This window comes from Triticum dicoccoides, chromosome 2A (assembly GCF_002162155.2).
Source record: "Triticum dicoccoides isolate Atlit2015 ecotype Zavitan chromosome 2A, WEW_v2.0, whole genome shotgun sequence".
In the NCBI taxonomy this organism is placed as follows: domain Eukaryota; kingdom Viridiplantae; phylum Streptophyta; class Magnoliopsida; order Poales; family Poaceae; genus Triticum; species Triticum dicoccoides.
In genome coordinates, this window is record NC_041382.1 from 655,857,893 (window position 1) to 655,864,638 (window position 6,746).

Here is a 6,746-nt window from a genome sequence, read left to right on the forward strand (position 1 = left end):
TTTCTTGTTTTGTTTTGTTTTCTGTTTTTGTAGTTTCTTTTTCTTTTATTTCTGTTTTATCTTTGTTTCTTATTGTTTTAGTTTTTTGTGAAATATATACTTGGCATCTAATTTGGTATTTCAATTTAGTACACTACCACAAAAACTCTAGTCCCCAAATAATTTAGTTTGATATTTTATTTAATTAGTGAAGGCATTTAAATAATTAGTTTTGCTACTATTTAAATCATTATGGTGTAGTTAAGCATTTCATAAAAGTTTGGTTTCACCACCCCAATTACCTATGATTTATTCGACACATTTAGAACATTTTAGTTTTATTTTTGGAAAACTTTTGTTGTTTGCCTTAATTTCAAATTTGAATTTGAATCGTTTTCGAACTAACACGAGATTAGCGACAGTAACGGAGGTGACGTGGTGTCATTAGCAGAGGTTACTGTAGCTTGATTATCCGGGTGTCACAGTACTGCTCAGGTTTCCAATAAGAGCCATCAACATTCATTTTCCTTTTGAACCCAACACCCTCTTTCCTAGGGTTTCGGTTCAGGATCTGCCTTTTGAGGACATCACATAGTGTCTGATGCCCTTTGAGACTTTTGTACATCCCTGTTTCAAGCAATGTCTTCAACCTAGCATTCTCATCAGCAATAGCAGTGGTATCCTCAGCAGAGGGGTTAGTTACCATATCAACAGTTGAAGATATTGCAATAGTAGCAGTAGTAGAACACACATCAACAGAAGTAGCGTTGTCACGCTCAATGCATTTAAGACATGGTGGTTCAAATCCTTCCTGAGCTAAACTGATCTGTTCGGCGCGAAGTGACTCGTTTTCCTTTTGAAGATCTTCATGAGCCGCTCTCAATTTCTCAAGATCTTGCTTCCTTTGAAGATAATCATAGGAAAGCTTTTCATGAGTTGTTGAGAGCGTTTCATGACGACTTTCAAGTTCCTCATACTTAACGTGAAGATTTTTTATGTCTTCAATTAAGGACTGAGATCGAGTCATTTCAGCGTCTAACAGATCATCGCTTTTGTCTAACAGTTTTTGAATATGTTCCATAGCTTTCTGTTGTTCAGTTGCAATTTTAGCAAGTGTTTTGTAGCTGGGTTTGGAACCACAATCAGAGTCATCTTCACTAGATGTTTGATAGTGAGTAGTGCGTGTGTTTACCTTGGCACCGTGTGCCATGAAGCAGTAGGTAGGAGCGGAGTAGTCCTTGTCATTTGCATCGGTGTCGGTGATGAAGTCATTGTCTTCAGTGTTGAAGATGGACTTGGCAACATATGCTGTAGCCAGACTCGCAACGCCAGAATCGGACTCCTCCTCAAACTCCACCTCCGCCTCCTCAGAAGCGGACTCCTCCTCTGAATCCATTTCCTTACCAACAAACGCACGTGCCTTGCCAGATGAGCTCTTCTTGTGTGATGAAGACTTTGAGGAAGACTTGGAAGAAGACTTTGAGTATTTCTTCTTCTTCTTGTCGTCAGAGTCATACTCCTTGCTCTCCTTCTTCTTCTTGTTCTCATTGTCCCACTGCGGGCACTCAGAGATGTAGTGGCCAGGTTTCTTGCACTTGTGGCATGTTCTCTTCTTGTAGTCATGAGCAGAAGCTTCATCATTCCTTGAGCTTGATCGTGAAGACTTTCTGAAGCCTTTCTTCTTGGTGAATTTTTGGAACTTCTTCACAAGCATAGCAAGCTCCTTTCCAATGTCTTCAGGATCATCAGAACTGCTGTCAGATTCTTCTTCAGATGAGGAGACAACTTTTGCCTTCAAGGCACGAGTTCGCCCATAGTTGGGACCGTAGATGTCTCTTTTCTCAGAAAGCTGAAACTCGTGTGTGTTGAGCCTCTCAAGTATGTCAGGCAGATCGAGTGTCTTGAAGTCAGGACATTCTTGAATCATCAGGGCTAGGGTGTCAAACGAGCTGTCAAGTGATCTTAGGACTGTCTTGACGACTTCATGCTTGGTGATCTCAGTGGCGTCGAGAGCTTGAAGCTCATTTGTGATGTCAGTGAGTCGATCAAACATGAGCTGGACATTCTCATTGTCATTTCTCTTGAAGCGGTTGAAGAGGTTGTGAAGGACACTGATTCTCTGATCTCTCTGGGTTGAGACGCCTTCATTGACCTTGGAGAGCCAGTCCCAGACTAGCTTAGATGTTTCCAAAGCACTCACGCGGCCATACTGTCCTTTGGTCAGATGACCACAGATGATGTTCTTGGCAATGGAGTCCAGTTGAACGAACTTCTTGACATCAGCAGCGGTGACACCTTCACCAGCCTTGGGAATGCATTCTTAACGACATACCATAGGTCGACATCAATGGCTTCAAGATGCATGCGCATCTTATTCTTCCAGTAGGGATATTCAGTTCCATCAAAGACGGGCATGCAGCGGAGACTTTAATTATCCATGCAGTCGACATAGCTAAAACTCCAGGTGGTTAAACCGAATCACACAGAATAAGGGAGTACCTTGCTCTGATACCAATTGAAAGTGCTAGTGATCGACTAGAGGGGGTGAATAGGCGATTTTTATGAAAGTCTTCAAAACATGGAAGTTTCGAAGACAAATGATAGAAATAAACCTATTACCATGCAGCGGAAGGTAGACTACACTAGGCAAACCATAGTCAAGTATTCAATGAAGTGAAAGCACAATGACTAATAGCAGCTAGGTAGTAAAGATCAGGTAGGAAGATATTGTGAAGCCAATCAGAACAAGCAGTCACTCAGTGAAGACAAAAGATAATGCAATCATACAATGACTTCACAAGGACCAACAGTAAGTAAAGGGAAGGGAAGGATGAAACTAGTGACTCATTGAAGACAATGATTTGTTGGACCAGTTCCAGTTGTTGTGACAACTGTATGTCTGGTTAGGGAGGCTGAGATTCAACTCAGAAGACCTCGTCTTCACCTTATTCCCCTTGAGCTAAGGACACCCAGTCCTCGCCCAATCACTCTGGTAAGTCTTCAAGGTAGACTTTCAAACCTTCACAGACTTCGTTCACCGGCGATCCATAATGACTCTTGGATGCTCAAAACGCGACGCCTAACCGGCTAGAGGATTCACAGTCCTCAAGTGTAATAAGTCTTCAGATCACACAGACAAGAAGACTTAAGTGATGCCTAACACTCTTTGGCTCTGGGTGTTTAGGGCTTTATCCTCGCAATGAATTCTCTCTCAAAGGCTTCGAGGTGGGTTGCTCTCAAACGACAAAAGCCGTACTCTAACTCTGAGCAGCCAACCGTTTATGGTTGTAGAGGGTGGGCTATTTATAGCCCCTTGGCAACCCGACCTAATTTGTCCGAAATGACCCTTGGTCACTGAGGAACTGACACGTGTTTCAAGGTCAGATTTCAAACAAACACGGCAACTTTACTTGGACTACAAGCAAAGCTGACTTATCCAACTCTAGACAAGATTTGCTCTCATAGTCTTCACTCGAAAACATATGATTTTGGTTAAGCATCACTTCAGTCATTCTGACTGGTTCTCTTGGACCCCACTTAACAGTACGGTGGTTCCTATGACTCAACAAAGAAAAACACAGAACGACAAAACTGCTAAGTCTTCGCGCTCCATAGTCTTCACGCGATGTCTTCTCTTATCGTATTCTTCAATGTGAATGTCTTCACATACCACCTCTGACTTCAATGTCTTCATACATTTTTAGGGGTCATCTCTGGTAGGAAAATCGAATCAATGAGGGACTTCTACCTGTGTTATCCTGCAATTCTCACAAACACATTAGTCCCTCAACTAGGTTTGTCGTCAATACTCCAAAACCAACTAGGGGTGGCACTAGATGCACTTACAGTTCCTACATATTCTACGAAGATCTTTATTGGTCAAACCGCATAACACCATATGTTGTCCCCTTTGTCATTGGTATGTTACTTGCCCGAATTTCGATCGTCGATATCTCAATACCTAGTTCAATCTCGTTACCAACAAGACTCTTTACTCGTTCCGTAACGCATCATCCCGCAACTAACTCATTAGTCACATTACTTGCAAGGCTTATAGTGATGTGCATTACCGAGAGGGCCCAGAGATACCTCTCTGATACTCGGAGTGACAAATCCTAATCTCGATCTATGCCAACTCAACAAACACCATTGGAGACACCTGTAGAGCATCTTTATAATGACCCAGTTACATTGTGACATTTGATAGCACACTAAGTGTTCCTCCGGTATTCAGGAGTTGCATAATCTCATAGTCATAGGAACATGTATAAGTCATGAAGAAAGCAATAGCAACAAACTAAATGATCATCGTGCTAAGCTAACAGATGGGTCAAGTCAATCACATCATTCTCTAATGATGTGATCCCGTTAATCAAATGACAACTCATGTCTATGGCTAGGAAACTTAACCATCTTTGATTCAACGAGGTAGTCAAGTAGAGGCATAATAGTGACACTCTGTTTGTCTATGTATTCACACATGTACTAAGTTTCCAATTAATACAATTCTAGCATGAATAATAAACATTTATCATGATATAATGAAATATAAATAACAACTTTATTATTGCCCCTAGGGCATATTTCCTTCCGATCGCTCACTGTTCTTTCACCTTTTCCCCATTTTTCACTTTTGTCTCTTCCTTTGGACTTTGCTTTTCTTTGTTTCTCCTCGGTGTGCTTTCCTTTGTTTTTTCATGGGTTTGTCTTTTTTCTTGATTTTTGACTATTTTCACTGTGTTCATATTTTTCTTCTTTGTCATGCTTCCATTTTCTTTGTTTTCGTGGGTTTTCCTTGTTTTTATTGTTATATTTCGGTTTCTATGTTTCTTTCTTGGCTTTCTTCCTTTTGTTTGGTTTTCTTCGGTTTTTCATTGTTTCTTTTGTCAGTTTCATCTATTACTTTTTTGTTCAACACATGTCTACGTTTTCCAGTAAAGAGTGTACATTTTTAGTACACATGTGACACATTGTATCGATACATGTTGATTTTTTTTAATCATACAATGTACATTGTTTTTTCTTAAATACCTGGTTCAAACACTTTTTGATGACACGGTCAACATTTTTTAAATACACGGTCAACAATTTTTAATGGAAATAAGCATGTTCCCACACACAATTCACATATTTTGTATACATCAGGAACATTTTTATATAGATGTTTAACATTTTCTTATACATGTTTAACATTTTTCACACATCTGAAATATTTCTTGTGTATATGATAAATTTTTAAAATACGTGATGAACAATTTTTTTAATGTATTTGCTTTTTCATACACATTATACATTTTGGTTTACGTAAAAAGTTATATCTCTTTATACTTTTTCAAATGTATGATTAATATTTTCTAATGTCTAGTTGTTTCCATAGACCTCGTATATTTTTGCATACAACAATTTTTCATACATGTTTTAATATTTTTATTAATTTTTTTATATCTACATTTTGACACACATTGTACATTTTTTGTATAGATCAGAACATTATTTATACCCATTTATAAATTTCCAAATACAAGATTAATAGGTTTCAAATATATGTGTCTAAACATATTTTTTAATATGCATTTAAAATTCTTTTGAATATGTGTTAAGCATCTTTTTATACACATGTTAACATTTTCTCAAATACTCTCTCCGTTTCTAAATATAAGCCTTTTTAGTGATTTCCCTAGGGACTACATACGGATGTATATAAACATATTTTAGAGTATGCATTCCTTCATTTTGCTCCATATGTTGCCCAAATTGAAATCTCTAAAAGGGCTTATATTTAGGAACATAGGGAGTACATGACTATCATTTTTAAATGTTTGATGAACAGTTAAAATGAAAAAAAAGGAAAATGATAATAATAATAAAAGTGAACAAGATAGAAAAAAAGAAAACAGAAAATGAAAAATCATGATTTTTCTGTGCCGGACCACTTGCTATGGCATTGTAGATGAGCGCTGGCTCTATCTCGCCCTAAGCAAGGTATAGTTCCTGCCGCGAGAAACATCGCTCACCCAGATCATGTCAGAATGTCACCATATAATTCGCTAAAAGCTTACATGTGTTGTCGTGGACTGAAGTTTTTAGTCTGGCCTGTGAAATGGATAATAATACTTAAAATGTTTATTAAATTCAAAGCAAATATAGCTTATTTCAAAAAAAATCATATGTATTTCAAGTTTCATTTTCATCTATTTAAAGAGAAAGTTCATGCATTTTATTTTATTTTTGGATGTAAAAATAAAATATTCATGTGCATAAAACATTATTTTATTCATGAAAAGAAGTATTCATATGTTTTAACAAGATTTCCATGTTTTTTTAAATATCCACGAGATCAAAAAAATTCCTGTATCTCATAGTTTCCTGCTATTTCATTTTTCTGATAGACAAGAGAAATGTATACAAAAAAGGAAAAAAGTTAACCAAGTGCATCATCCCACAAGATCGTTTGACAATCCAAGTGCATCATCCCACAAGTCAATCCACCAGGTAACCATTGTGGTTCGTCTAAAAAAAAGGTAACCGTCGTGGTGAGGCCATCTGTGTGTGGGCTCCGTGTTGACCGATCATGGATGGAAATGTGCACCCCCTACCTTTGGTTTTCTTTGTTTCTCTCCGTTTTTTTTTGTTTTTTCTGCTTTCCTTTGTTCTTTCACCGGTTTGTCTTCTTTTTTGGGCTTGACTATTTTCACTGTTTTGCGTTGTTTTCACAGTGTCCATCCTTTTTCCTTCGCCATGCTTCCGTTTTCTTTGTTTTCATCGGT